Source organism: Bos grunniens, chromosome 6 (assembly GCF_055505025.1).
Source record: "Bos grunniens cultivar Pamir isolate PY7600 chromosome 6, Bosgru_T2T1.0, whole genome shotgun sequence".
NCBI lineage: Eukaryota > Metazoa > Chordata > Mammalia > Artiodactyla > Bovidae > Bos > Bos grunniens.
Genome location: NC_141170.1, coordinates 17,287,472 through 17,302,131, shown reverse-complemented (window position 1 = coordinate 17,302,131; position 14,660 = coordinate 17,287,472). Strand labels below are relative to the sequence as shown.

The window sequence follows — 14,660 nt, the reverse complement described above, 5'->3', positions numbered from 1 at the left end:
GTGCTGAGCAAGGCGGGGCATCTTTATTTCCGGCCCTCTGCAAAGAACAGACAACCTGTAACTTCTCAGGTTTTCAGTTGACTGCCTTCAATCTGCTAAAGCGGAAAGAGCAACAAATCAATGTGGCAAGATGTTCACATGGAAGTGTCTGCCAATTATTAGAATTTTAACTCAAAATGAAATATCTGTGCATAAATATCAAGGTAAAAATATTTTACTGATAAATCTGAAAAATAAGTCTTCATCTATATAGACATTTATGTATATAATTAAAGAACATAATTTGTGTATATATATTATACATACACATATGTGTATTTATTCTTATGACAAAGTTTTATGACAGATCAATTTTTCTCATGGAATTTTTAAAATACGTGTACTATTCTAAGCTAGAGTTTATTTTTATATAATATGTAAAATTTGTAAAATTTATTTTTATGTAATATTTCAGCCCATATAGAATTGTGATTAAAACATAATCTATAGCCACTCTGCCTAGGTTTGATTGCATGGCTGTTTTCAAAGAGCTACTCATTAGCAGTAGAATTGTAGGTACTTTTTAGTACTTTAGGTTCCCTATCCGTAAAGTAGAAATAATAATCATACTTCATAGAACTGTTGTGGGGATTAAATAAGTGTATACATACATATACATATACATGTACATATATATCATATATAGTGTCAGCATATAGTAAATGCTGTATACTGTTGGGGCTTCCCTGGTGGCTCAGCTGGTAAAGAATCCACCTGCAATGAGGGAGACCTGGGGTCAATCCCTGGCTTGGTAAGACCCCCTGAAGAAGGGAAAGGCTACCTACTCCAGTATTCTGGCCTGGAGAATTCCACAGACTGTACAGTCCATGGGGTTGCAAAGAGTCAGACACAACTGAGTGACTTTCACTTTCGCTCCATATATTGTTTAATAAACAAGTAAAATCGTATTTCTATAAAAAGCAGAGAAAATGTCACATATAGTTCAGTGGTAGTTGTTTTTATAGTCTTCTAAATTAAAGTATGCCATTTTCAAAAAATCAAATGATACAATGATAAAATGTATAGCAATTCAATATAGAGGGCCAGGAATAGAACAAGAGTTCTACTCTATTTACTGTCTTTTTTCATTTAGAAGTCTTAGCGGTAAATGAACTAGAACAGTTTTCCTACGAATCCTTTTACCTTTAGAAGTATAATGCTGTCAAAAGACCATTTCTAAGACTCACAACATTGTATTAATAGAATTAGCAGAACTCTTAGATACTGAATAGTTCATTCAATGTCTTTATTTGAGGGCTTAGAGGACTGAGGCTGAGAAAATCAAATGCTTTTCTCAAGGTCATGTAGCTATGTAATTTCAAAGACATGTTTACTAAGTTCTAGTGTGGTGCCTTTTCAACTACAGCAGCGTATGTGAAATTTACTCATGGTGATCCAGTGAAGAACGAAATCTGCACCTCTTTTGAGTCAGCACTCAATAAGGCATATGGGTTGTATAACTTTTTGTTTTGATATGCTTTCACATTTACAAAAAAGTTATAAGCATAGTACTAGGAATTCCTAACAGCCTTAACCCCAAGTCACCAATTGTTTACATTCTGTTTCATGTATCATTCTGTCTTTCTCTCTCTGTGTGTGTATACATACACATATATACGTGTGTGTTTATGATTATTTCTGAATTGTTTGAAAATAATTTGAAGACATCTTATACCTTTTAAAATAATTGATTTGTATTTCCTAAAAACAAGTCACATAACTGCATTAATAACATAATTATCAATGATCAAAATGAGAACATTTAAATTTGATAAAATAATATCTAATCCACAGTTTATATTTAATTTTTTATCAATTTTCCTATAATGTGCTCTCTCTCTGTATTTTGTTTTGACTCAGAATTCAAGCTAGGCTCAAGCACTGTGTTGAATTATCATGTCTAATTAGAACAGCATAGATTGTGCATAAACTTCAAGTGTACAGTTCATGAGTTTAGACAGATGTCTACACCCATGTAATGCATATCCCATAAAGATATGTCATTTCTATCACCTGAGAAAGTCCCTGTGCCCCTTCCCAACCCCTCCAGAGTAGTCATTTTTCTGATTTCTGATTATCACCATAGACCAGCTTGGCCTATTCTAGAACTTTATATAAATGGAATCATGAAGTGTATATTCCTGTATCTGGTTTCATTTACTCATTATAATAACTATGAAATTCATCTATGTTGTTATGTATATGTGTAGTTTTTTCTCGTTATTGCTAATGGCATTTCACTGATTTGTTTATCTACTCACTTGTTGATGAGCATCAGGTTATTTCTAATTGAGGCTAACATAAATAAAACAGTTATAAGCATTTTTGTACAAATATTTTTGTGAGCATATGGATTTCAGTTCTCTTGGTTAAGCATTAGTGATCAGAATTGGTAAATTGTAGGTAAAAGTATGTTTAAATTTATAAGAAATTGCCAAACTTTCTATCAAAGTGGTTGTTTTATTTATGCTCTTACCAGCAATGTCTGAAAATTCTGGTTTTTCAGAGATATGGCTCCATATCCTAACCAACATTTGGTGTCATCAGCTGTCTTCAAGTGTAGCCATTCAAATGTTTATGTAATGATATTTCATTGTGATTTTAGTACACATTTCTTTGATAACTGACGGTGATGGGACTTTTCTGTGAGACTACTGGAGATTTGTATAACTTCTTTTGTAAAGGGTTTATTTAATTTATTTTCATTTTCTAATTTTTTTGGTCTGTTTGTTAGTGAGTTGTAGAAACCCTTATATATTATGGATGTATGTCTTTCTGCAGGTATATTTTTGTAAACATTTTCAAACAATATCTGGCTTGTCTATTCTTTTTATAAATGATGTCTTTTGATGAGCAGAAGTTTTTACTTTTAGTAATTTCTAAATTATACATTTTTATGGTTGTTATTTTTATATGCTTTCTAAAAAAAAAATTAAATCCCAGGTTGTGAATTTATTATCCTGTGTTTTCTTCTAGAAGTGTTAGCTTTTAAATTTAGGCCTAATATTCATTTTGAATTAAGTTTTGTGTATAATACGGGGCAGGGAAAGCTCTTTGTTGTAAGTCTAGATTTATTATCTAGATAATAATTATTTTAAAGAAAGGTTTCCCATATGTATTGTCATTAAATGTTTTTCGGATATTAGGAAAAACTTTTTGGGGTGCTGTGCTGTGCTTAGTTGGGCTTCCCTGGTGGCTCACTTGGTAAAGAATGTTTTTTGGGTATTAAGAAAAACTTTTTGGGGTAGAAGTGATTAAAACCAACTCAAGCTAGAGTTCAGTTCAGTTCAGCCACTCAGTCGTTTCTAACTCTTTGCAACCCCGTGGACTTCAGCACTCCAGGCTTCCCTGTCCATCAAGCTAGAGTAGGTAAATGGGAATTTATCTGCTCACTTTGCTGGGAAGACTAAGACATATCTCATAGGATTAAAGGAAGATACACAAGGGCCAAGACTTCAGGAGCTGGATTAGGATGGGTATTCCAGGGCTCTCTCCAGGCTTTTCTCACATCTGCTTATCTCTGCATCGTTTCATTGTGAAGACCACTGTCTTCTAAGGCCAGGGGAGATAAATGATTTCAGCCTCATTCATCCCAGATGCTCATGCTTTCAGTGTCACTAAAGTAGTCCTAAAGAAGAACTTGACTTGGCAATGCTTTAGTCACACGCCCCCTTTCTGGGGTGGTCACTGTTGCTAGGGAGCTCAGGACCTAGGCATAGTCAAGTCTAGGCCACCTTGTGGCCGTGGGATGATGCTGCCATCTGAGACTACATGGAATGAGGGACAGAGGGCTCCGCAAGGACAGGCTTCTGGACGTTCCAAATATCATATGACCCACCAAGACTCCTACTTTAAAAAATGGCTTTTTGTAATGTATACAATGAAAATTAAGTTAAAAAATGGCTTTTTATATATGATATTCATTTATCTTTAATGAAACCCAAATATATTCAGGTGCAGTAAAGCTAGATTTCTATTCTGCTCATCTAAGACTGAAGTGTGAATTAATTAGATACTTAGAAGAACTCAAATGTGTTCAAATTATATGAGACTAATGGTACCTCATGGAAGAGTAAAGTTTAATACATCAAGGTCCCTCATGATGTGAATGATGCTGAATGAAGTGGAAGAGCAGTCAGATATTTTCATTTTGACATCTCCCCAATTTCCTCAAATTAAAATGAAAAAGTTGGATTGTTAATACCTCAACAAAATAAACCACTGGGAGAGAAACTGTGGTTCAGTGATTAGGGCAAGATTTATACACTTAAGAGTGTCCAGTATTTTTCCAGAACTTTAAAGCTCTAGGTTGATGTTCAATCCACAGGATTACTTGACCAAAAAAAAAAAGAAGAAGAAGAAATGGTTCTTACTGGAAATCATTAAGCACCTCAAGGCTTGCATTTGAAGGAAAAACCTTGAGAGTTCATTGTAGACAATGACTATCTCAGCCAAAGTTGCCTACTTGTATAATATTTTCTTTGAAGTGTGATTAAATTAAAAGCTGCCCCTCCCCCATAGAGAGCCTTGATATGATAATGCAATCAACAGCATATCTGATTTTCCTGGGTTGGCTTCATTAAAGAAGTCTGACATCAAAAGTATTTTTTAGACAGGCTTTTGTCTAAAAATGTGGCCATCAGGAGATAGAGATGGAGGAACTCTTTAAATGATGGGCCCAGAGGTTATTTCCCTATTGTGAGAGGAAGACCCAGCTGGGGCGTTCTCCCCACCTTAGCCTGTCTTACTCAGCATCCCATTTGCTTCAGCTTTGCTCTCTTCACTCTGCCCACTGTGCATGAAAGCTCACCTCTATTGCTGCCATCGTTCCCCTATACTCTAGATTTATAATCCCATTACTTTTTAGATTTAGAGGGAAAGCTTCTTTGTTCCCTGAGACAGTTTTTCAAAATAAAGTTTTACTAATGAAAACTGAACTAGGAATAAGGGAGGGGAAGGGCACACAAAATCCTAAACATTGAGATGTTTATAAAATTTGCTTTCTGATCCTTTATTTAAGAGTCTTGTCAAAGATGGAGTTAGTTAATATAAAACAAAGGACATTCAACTTGTGTTTTCTGTTCTTGGCTTAGATCTGTTTGCTTTGTTTTTGTGGCCATATGATGCAATACTACTTGCCGTATTAGAACTCTCATCTCAGAGCGCTCTAAGTTTTTTCCATTAAAAGAAGTTGACTTCCTTACTTGTTTCCACAGCATGTTTACTAAAATTGGAACGCTACATGGCCCCTGCAAATTTGTGAGGTGTTTAGTATTTTTATGTAATGTATAGCATGATGATGAGAGCTGATAATACTGTATTACATATTTGAAAGTATCCAGGAGAGTGGATATTAATAGTTCTTATCACAAGGAAAATAAATTTGTAACTATATATTGAGGTTGATGTTAACTTGATTTCTTACAGTGATCATTTTGCAATCTTTACAAATATTGATTTTGTATACCAGAGACTAATATGTTATATCAATTAGACCTCAATTAAAAAAGAAAAATAAGTTGATTTTCTTATCTTTTCTCATTTCAAATGGCATTCTCTCTTGGGGAACACCTGAGTTTCTATTTTCTGTTGGAGGGATATTATCAGTTCTTGGTTTATTTATAGAATCAAAGTAACAAAGAGTCTCTCTCTCCTTTTTGTATGTGATTGATTGGTTGTGACTGTCTAGAGTGCTGAATTGAGAAGGCATCTGGAAGTGCATCTAGGTTCCTCAGGAAAAGAATTGTGATTAATTAATAATGTCTTTCATGAGCTTAAGAGTAGCAATATAGTTGCCATGTATCTGCCTTTTCTCTTGGTTCTGTCAGCGGTAAAGCATTTGTTTTAATTTGATTTTTGTTTCTATTCACCCTTGGGAATTCCAGTGGGTCTCAATTTTTTTTTTTCTTCTAATTCCTTGGAGACTGATGTGTCAGTAGGAACACATCTAAATATATATTAGAATATTTTTCTTCCAGTTGAATGAAAACCTCCTTAAGTGATAGCGGATTCTCTCTACAAAGAATGTCATTAAACATACCACAAACACAAAGTAAATATTTAAACTTTTTTTCAAGTGAATATGGAAACATTGAAGCTTAAAATATAAACTATAGATTGACATTCTGATCCACGCCAACAGGTACATAATTTTCTATTTTTGTCTGTTCTCTGTTGTTTTGGACAATTTAATTTCAAATGAATCAAGGAGCAGGATATTTAGTGTTTCTTCAGGAAAATAACTGCACATTTACAAAGTTATTACTGCTAAATTTTCCCCAGGTGTGCTCTTCTGGTGACTATTTTAAACTTTGTATTCATGACTGTTGTACATTATTCAATTCTCCTGCTTTCTTCACACTTAGACTCTTCAGTTTTAAGAAGAAATATTTCTTTACTTAACTTGAGTTATACTTATGGGTAACATCCAGTGAGAAAAAAATGGGAGTTCCCTTTGCTCAACAATTTCTGAAGTTTGGTTTAGCTTTAAGCCACTAAAAACTTAGGTGAAGGAATTTGGACTGAAGCCCTTTCATTGGTATGGAAGTGGAAGTGTTAGTCGCTCAGTTGTGTCCAACTCTTTGTGACCCCATGGACTATAGCTCTCCAGGCTCCTCTGTCAATGGGATTCTCCAAGAGAGAATACTGGAGTGGGTTGCTGTTCCTTTCTCCAGGGTATCTTCTAACCCAGGGATTGAACCCAGGTCTCCCACATTGTAGGCAGATCCTTTACTGTCTGAGCCATCAGGGAAGCCCCTTCATTGACATATATAATAATATTAAATAGTTTAGAATTTTTGCACTGCACTCTGGGGAACCTTGAGGGCTCTGAGGTCCATTCAGTTAGGCCCCAAAGACTGACTGATGGATTTATTTCTTTATTTCTTCATTCACTTACATTTATTCAACAAACCTTTGAGTATTTAGCATATTCTAATTATTTAGTATTTAGAAGAGTGTGAGGGGCGAATTTCAGGGAGCCCATATCTTCCATGAGTTATGCTGTAGGAGACTGAACAGTAATAAGCATATGGCCACATGTGATAAAGGCTCAGTCCAGAGTGACATGGAAGCTCGTGGAAGGAAAAATCAGACTGGGGACAGCAGTAGTTCTAGGGGAGCCTTTCTAGGGGAGCTGAGGGATGGAGAGAAGTTAAGTGAAAACAACCATGTATGAAACCCAAGGTCCTTTCAAGAGATTTTTAGAGAAAATTCAATTACTTCCTGAAAAACAGATTTGGCTTCCTGGAATTAATCTTGAATCTAAAACAATCTCCATTAGATCCACTGTACCACGTGACTTACAGTGCTGATTGCCTTGTAGGTATCACAGTTCGATTTAGTTTTCTGATGGAGTGGTAGAGGGTGAGGGACAGAAAGTGAACTGTTTTTCATTCATCAGTTTTCTTTAGTTAGCAGTTACTTAGACTACTAAGATTTAATTCTTTAAATTGTCTTTTGCACATTCTTTGTGAATGTAATGATCTCAGCTCATTTCCAAGGCAAACCATCCAACATCACAGTAATCCAAGTCTATGCCCCAACCATTAATACTGAAGAAACTGCAGTTGAAAAGTTCTATGAAGACCCACTAGACCTTCTAGAACTAAGCACCAAAAAAAAAAAAAAAAGATGTCCTTTTCATCATAGAGGGTTGGAATACAAAAGTAATGTACATTTACATTGTAAATGGCATGTGTAGATGTGTGTATTCACATGTAGGTATGCACATGTATATACGTGTGTATGCACACGTGTGTGAGCACATGTATATATGCGTGTATGTGAGTATATACACATCGTATGTTTATTCTGTGTGTTTTTGTGTGTGAACCATTACCTGTAGAAAGGTTATATGCTAGCATTTAGACATGTTGTTGTTTAATCCCTAAGTCATGTCCAACTCTTTGCGATCACATGGACTGAGCCTGCCAGGCTTCCTCTGCCCATGGACTTTTCCAGGCAAGAATACTGGAATGCATCACCATTCCAGGGGATCTTCCCAACCTAGGGATCGAACCCATATCTCCTGCATTGGCAGGTGTGTTCTTTACTACTGAATCACCAGGGAAGCCCAGCATTTAGGCATACAGCTCAATAAAATGTACTAACGCTGGAGAAGGCAATGGCAACCCACTCCAGTACTCTTGGCTGGAGAATCCCATGGACGGAGGAGCCTGGTGGGCTGCAGCCCATGGGGTCGCTAAGGGTCGGACACGACTGAGCGACTTCACTTTCACTTTTCACTTTCATGCATTGGAGAAGGAAATGGCAACGCACTCCAGTGTTCTTGCCTGGAGAATCCCAGGGACGGAGGAGCCTGGTGGGCTGCCATCTCTGGGGTCGCACAAAGTCGGACACGACTGAAGCGACTTAGCAGCAGTAGCAGCAGCAATGCTCGACAAACCAGCATGTTAGCAACAGCTACAAGACATTTTTTTTGTAAATAAACCAATACAATATTGTAAAGTAATTAGCCTACAATTAAAATAAATAAATTTATATTAAAAAAAGAGAAAGGTTAGAACTCAGATGTATATTGGTCCTCTGTAGTTATACTTCATGTAGAGTGTAATCACATTCATTTTACAAAGGTGTTAGGTTCCAGTATCAACACAAATGGTGACAATTGGATGTGAACAAAACGACTCTCAAAAGTTACACACATCACTTACAAATTGCAGTACTTTACCAACTCTGGCAGTTTTATATCTGTTTTTTTTTTTCTCATAGCAACAGAACAGATCCCTATTTTTTTGAACAACAGCGAGGAGTTTGTGTTGAGCGGCCATGTGGTGTTAAATTGTATGTACGCAGAGGCTCTGGGATCACGCGTGCACTGTGACACACTCTCCCCACCAGAGTTCAGGCAGCTGACACTTGCTGTGAAAATGCACCTCCCGTCTGTCCCACATGTGTGGGAGCACATGTTCTCTCTTCTCCTCTAGCTTCCTTCTCTTCTGCTATTCTCTTGTGTTTCCTGAACTAGTCTTGTAGGTAAATTCAAACACATTGCAACTCTATGTCATATGGCATTTTATTTATAAACATCTCTGTTTATGTGTGTGTTTATATATATATATATTCTTTATTGAAACAAAGTTACAAATATAAATACCTATGTGTGTGGCTATTGGCATCTAGAAAATTCTGTTAAGAGCATGAAATTCATCTCTGATTGCTTCATATAATATTTTCGTGTGTTCCTAGCCCATCTGATTGCAAAAAGAACCATACGAGTAGATACACAAACCAGTTTCCACTGCTGGAAAATAATTTAAAGCTGTGTTCCCATCAAATGAGGGGATCTTTTTAAGCCCCAGCATGGTACAGTAGCTATCATTCAGGTTGTAAAGATACAAGTTAACTTAATTCTGTTTTTGTTTTAGTTTAGGGTAACCATTTATTTATATTATTGTTATGTTGCTTTGCTAAACACTGAGGTCATTGGTCCTACTGGAAATCTCATGAACTACCCAGCTGCCATAGCCTGACCACAAGAAAAATACTTTCCCAGTGCAGATGCAGTTAAACATTCTCTCAGAATCCGAGTGAGTGAACCATACGTTCCTTCATGCAAAACCAGAATTGATTACATGTATTTCCTGCCAAGGAAAAGGAAGTTTTGAATTTCTTCAGTAAGGGCAATTTCAGGTTCACTTCAGTTTGATGACTTTGACATTGTGTTTAGTACAATTTTCATGCTAATGGAAGTCTCCTGTGTCCAAAGGAAAAAAAAAATCAAGTTCTTAAAGTAGACCATATTCTTTAAGGCATTAAATGCAAATTTACAACTTTCTGAAATACTCTTTGTAGGAATTCTATTGTGATTGTTACATGGCTTCACTCCTTGATTGGACAGTTGTTTACTGAACAGCAAGTAAGCACTGGATATATTGCAGTAAGAAGAAGGACGTCCTTGAGTTGGTGAAGTTTATGGGATCCTGAAGGGGTGATCAGCAGTAAACAGCTGAGGAAACAGCAGTTTAGAGAAGTGTCAGGAAGACAGAAGACAGAGTTCAGGGATAGACAATAACAGAGGGCAAGTGTTAGTCTTCCAGTTGCGTCCAACTCTGTGCGACCCCGTGGACTGTATCCCACCAGGCTCCTCTGTCCATGAGATTTTCCAGGCAAGAATACTGGAGTGGGGAGCCGTTCCCTTTTCCAGGGGCTCTTCCCGACCCAGGGATCAGATCCAGGTGTCCCGCATTGCAGGCAAATTCCTTACTGTCTGAGCCACCTGAGAAGCAGAGAATAACAAGAAGGAAGCTGAGTCGCTAGGTGATTAGTAATGACAGCTAGAGGAGGCAGGTTTCAGGCTGAGACTTAAAGGATGAGAAGAGATGGACCATGTAAAGTTAGGAGAATGAGGCAGAGCAGCCCAGGTGGAGATCAGCAATCATCAAAACTCAAGGCATGAAAGGAGCTTCTGTGTTGCCAGAACTGAAAGTAAGCTGGTGTTACTATACTGTTCAGAGCTTTAAAGTGTGTATGTTATGGGGGGAAGTGTGAAGGAGGTAGAATGAGATTAGATTATATCGGTAAACACGTGCCAGATGATTCAGAGCCTTCTATACCATGTTTCACAGAAGGCAATGGCACCCCACTCCAGTACTCTTGCCTGGAAAATCCCATGGGCGGAGGAGCCTGGTGGGCTGCAGTCCATGGAGTCACGAAGAGTCAGATACGACTGAATGACTTCCCTTTCACTTTTCACTTTCATGCATTGGAGAAGGAAATGGCAACCCACTCCAGTGTTCTTGCCTGGAGAATCCCAGGGACGGGGGAGCCTGGTGGGCTGCCATCTATGGGGTTGCACAGAGTCGGACATGACTGAAGTGACTTAGCAGCAGCAGCAGCAGCAGCGGGATACCATGTTTATGCCTCCAGATTTTAAAATAAGTACAGTAGGAACCAATCAAAATTTTCCATGTGGAGAATCATTGTCTGATTTAATTTTTCAGAGCTCACTTTGGCTACTTTGTGGAGAAGGAACTGTGTGAGCATGTGCCTATGTGTTCATGTTTGTGGTTAAAAATGGAAGCAATGAGACTAGATGCTGGGCTATTAGAATCATCCAATCAAAGACAGTGGTGACTTGGGTCATAGAGTGGAGATGGAGATGGAATCAACTAGATAGATTTGAAATATCTTTTGGACATATAACTTTCTGAATTTACAGATACATTTGATGTTCAGGGTGAAGAGGAATCAGGAATCTAAAATGATCACCTTTTTTTCCTCTAACTGGGCATAACATGGTATCCTTTACTAAGATCAGGTTTTGGGCAAGATCAGGTTTCAGAAGGAGATCATGTTCACTCTTAGATATCTAGCACCAAGCCTATTGCAAAATTTATTAATTCATCAAACATTGATTGAGCTTCACCATATGTCAGATGTTATACTAAATATTGAGGATATCTGGTGTCCTTATGCTTATGGAATTACAGAGATGGTAGATTTCAGCGTGCAAGAAGGGACCATAGCTGGAAATCATCCAGTCCAACATCCTTATTTTAAAGATGAAGGGTAGAATTTGAAGCTTTTGATTTTTGCAGAAATATCAAGACTCCTCTATAAAAATTATGGTTATCTTAGTAAAACTTAACTTCAATCAAAATAACTGTGGTATTATTTTCCCTTAGGGATATGATACAATCTGTTTTCATTTCTGTTTTAATGATTGTTACAATTAGTACCATTGAAATACTTTCTGATGCAATCTGAAGTCATGAAAATTTGGGCACTGTAGCCAGGGGTTCAGTGAGAGATGCTATCATTGGTTTGAATAGGCTTATAAACAGCATATGCAAGAAGAATAATAAACCACATTCAAATGTGCACACGTTTTTTAGTAAGGATTAATAGGAGACAAATGTGGAATTGGGCACTTCTATTTTTTATATTATTGATGGTAGGTTGCTAATTATCTTGAAGCATTTCAGAGGAGATTTTTCAAATTAAACAGAAAACATTAACATGAAAGGAAAGAAATAAAGGGCTGGAAAGAAAAAAACTTGTTGTGCAATGAATTCTAGATTTTTATGTGTGCATGTGGGGGTGTGTGTTGAAATGTTTGTTTTAAGGACTTATTCAATTTGTAAGTTAAGATATTTGGTTAAAGAATTAATAGGTGATGATGAAATAGCAAGCTGTGTAGATGTGAACTGTTTAAATGCCAGGAAATGAAAAAAGATTATTTAGGGTGGTCTAAATACGCATCGTCATTGTTCAGTCACTAAGTCGTGTTCGACTCTTTGTGACGCTGTGGACTGTAGCACATTGGGTTTTCCCTGCCTTTCACTATCTCCTGAAGTTGGCTCAGATTCATGTGCATTGAGTCAGTGATGCTATCTAATCATCTCATCCTCTGCCACCCTCTTCTCTTTTTGCCTTCAGTCTTTTCCAGCATCAGAGTCTTTTCCAGTGAGTCAGCTCTTCGCATCAGGTGGCTTAAGTATTGGAGCTTCAGCATCAGTCCTTCCAATGAATACTCAGGGTTGATTTCATTTAGGATTGATTGGCTTGATCTCCTTGTAGTCCAAGGAACTCTCAAGAGTCTTCTTCAGCACCACAATTTGAAAACACCCATTCTTAGGCACTCAGCCTTCTTTATGATTCAACTCTCACATTCATACGTGACTACTGAAAAAACCAGAGCTTTGACTATACAAACCTTTGTTGGCAAAGTAATATCTCTGCTTTTTAACATGCTGTATATGTCTGTCGTAGCTTTCCTTCCAAGGAGCTTACTTATTATCTATATTAAGTTACAGCATTCATTATTCATTTAGAGTGAGGTTTACTTGGCTCTTTACACTAGGTCAAATACTATGAAAGAAAGGGATGAAGGATCCTGCCCTAAGGGCAGAACAAACTGGAAGCATCAGGCATGATCCAGGCTGCTCACACAACATGCACACACACGATGGGAGACTGTTTCTTTCAGGGAGTGGTGATTGCCAAGGGAAAGCCCTATGGACCAAAGGAAGTTTCAAGATGTTTGTAGAGATGAGAGCTTGTTCATCCGGAAGGTGTTTCAGGATAAGAAAGGGAAAAGTGGGTACTAAATGAAACAGATGGTAGTCAAATGACCTACATGAGGCTTAAAAGTAGTTTGAGGAGATGAAGATAGAAAGCAAGGCTGGAACTAGATTGGGATACATATAGAAGAGGCAGAACTCCTCAGAGGATGGTTGAAATGATCAAAATAAGAAGTATATAGAACCAGAGCTCTTCTTCATCCCCTGTAACTGGAATGGCAGGACTGAATTCAAAGATATAATTATATATTAATATATATATATTATGTATATGATTAATAGTTGTAATTATAATTAATAAACATTAGTATGATGTTATGTATTACACATATTTTATATATTTAATAATATAATAATATAAATATATATATATGGAGTCTAGAAAAATGGTACTGATGAACCTATTTGCAGGGCAAAAATAGAGATGCAGGTGGAGAAATTGAACATGTGGATACAGGGAGCGGGGAAGGGGAGGGTGGGCCAAATTGGGAGAATAGCATTGATATACATACACTGCTGCTGCTGCTGCTAAGTCACTTCAGTCGTGTCCGACTCTGTGCGACCCCATAGACGGCAGCCCACCAGGCTTCCCCGTCTCCTGGGATTCTCCAGGCAAGAACACTGGAGTGGGTTGCCATTTCCTTCTCCAATGCATGAAAGTGAAAAGTGAAAGTGAAATCGCTCAGTCATGTCCGACTCTAGCGACCCCATGGACTGCAGCCTACCAGGCTCCTCCATCCATGGGATTTTCCAGGCAAGAGTACTGGAGTGGGGTGCCATTGCCTTCTCCGAAACATACACTACTATGTGTAAAACAGATAGCTACTGGGAAGCTGCTGTAAAGCACAGGAAGCTTTGCTCTGTGATGACTTAGAGGGGTTGGATGAAGGTGGGGGGTGAGAGAGAGGCTCAAGAGGGAGGGGATATATGCATGTCGTGTGTTAGTTATTCAGTTGTGTCTGACTCTTTGTGACCCCATGGACTGTAGTCTGCACCAGGCTCCTCTGTCCATGGGATTCTCCAGGCAAGAATCCTGAAGTGGGTTGGCATTCCCTTCTCCCGGGGATCTTCCCGACCCAGGGATTGAATCCAGGTCTCCTGCATTGCAGGTGGATTCTTTACTATCTGAGCCCCCCAGGGAAGCATAACACAAAGCTGATTCATGTTGTTGTACAGAAAAAACTAACACAACATTGCAAACCAATTGTACTCCAATTAAAAATAAATAAATAAAGTGGGAAGAAAAAAGAAAGAAACCAGGATAGGGCAGGTGTTGAGGCCTGACCACTATGGGGCAGGGAAGACAGAATGCACAAGGGGTGAGTAGCAGCCGGTACCCCAGGGGCAGGTGCTGCTGCATGAGTACATGCAAGGAGACTTGGTCAGTGACTAGGCCCTTCGCATCAGCAGCTTCAGGTCCTCTGACCTCATATCTTGCAGCCAGCATGAGCAGCGTATACCTCCAGGTCACCACAGAGATGCTGGAAATATTTGTGCGGTCATCACAGAGATGCTGGAAATATTTGTGTGGGCACTTCCCCACCATCTCCATAGCCTTCTCCTCCATGGGCATCT

General features: G+C 38.1%; 1 protein-coding gene across 3 annotated transcripts in view; it reads left to right on the top strand.

The window, feature by feature from the left end:
• Positions 1–14,660, top strand: part of ARHGAP24 (Rho GTPase activating protein 24) — a 614,546-nt gene that overhangs the window by 139,632 nt on the left and 460,254 nt on the right. Inside the window, exon 1 of one of the 3 annotated variants that reach the window (XM_086404971.1) lies at positions 10,350–10,488. The exons of the other annotated variants lie outside the window; for them this stretch is intronic. The gene's annotated coding sequence lies outside the window, so the exon portion shown is untranslated. Of the gene's footprint in view, positions 1–10,349; positions 10,489–14,660 lie in introns of those variants that run through there. 3 annotated transcript variants of the gene reach the window in all.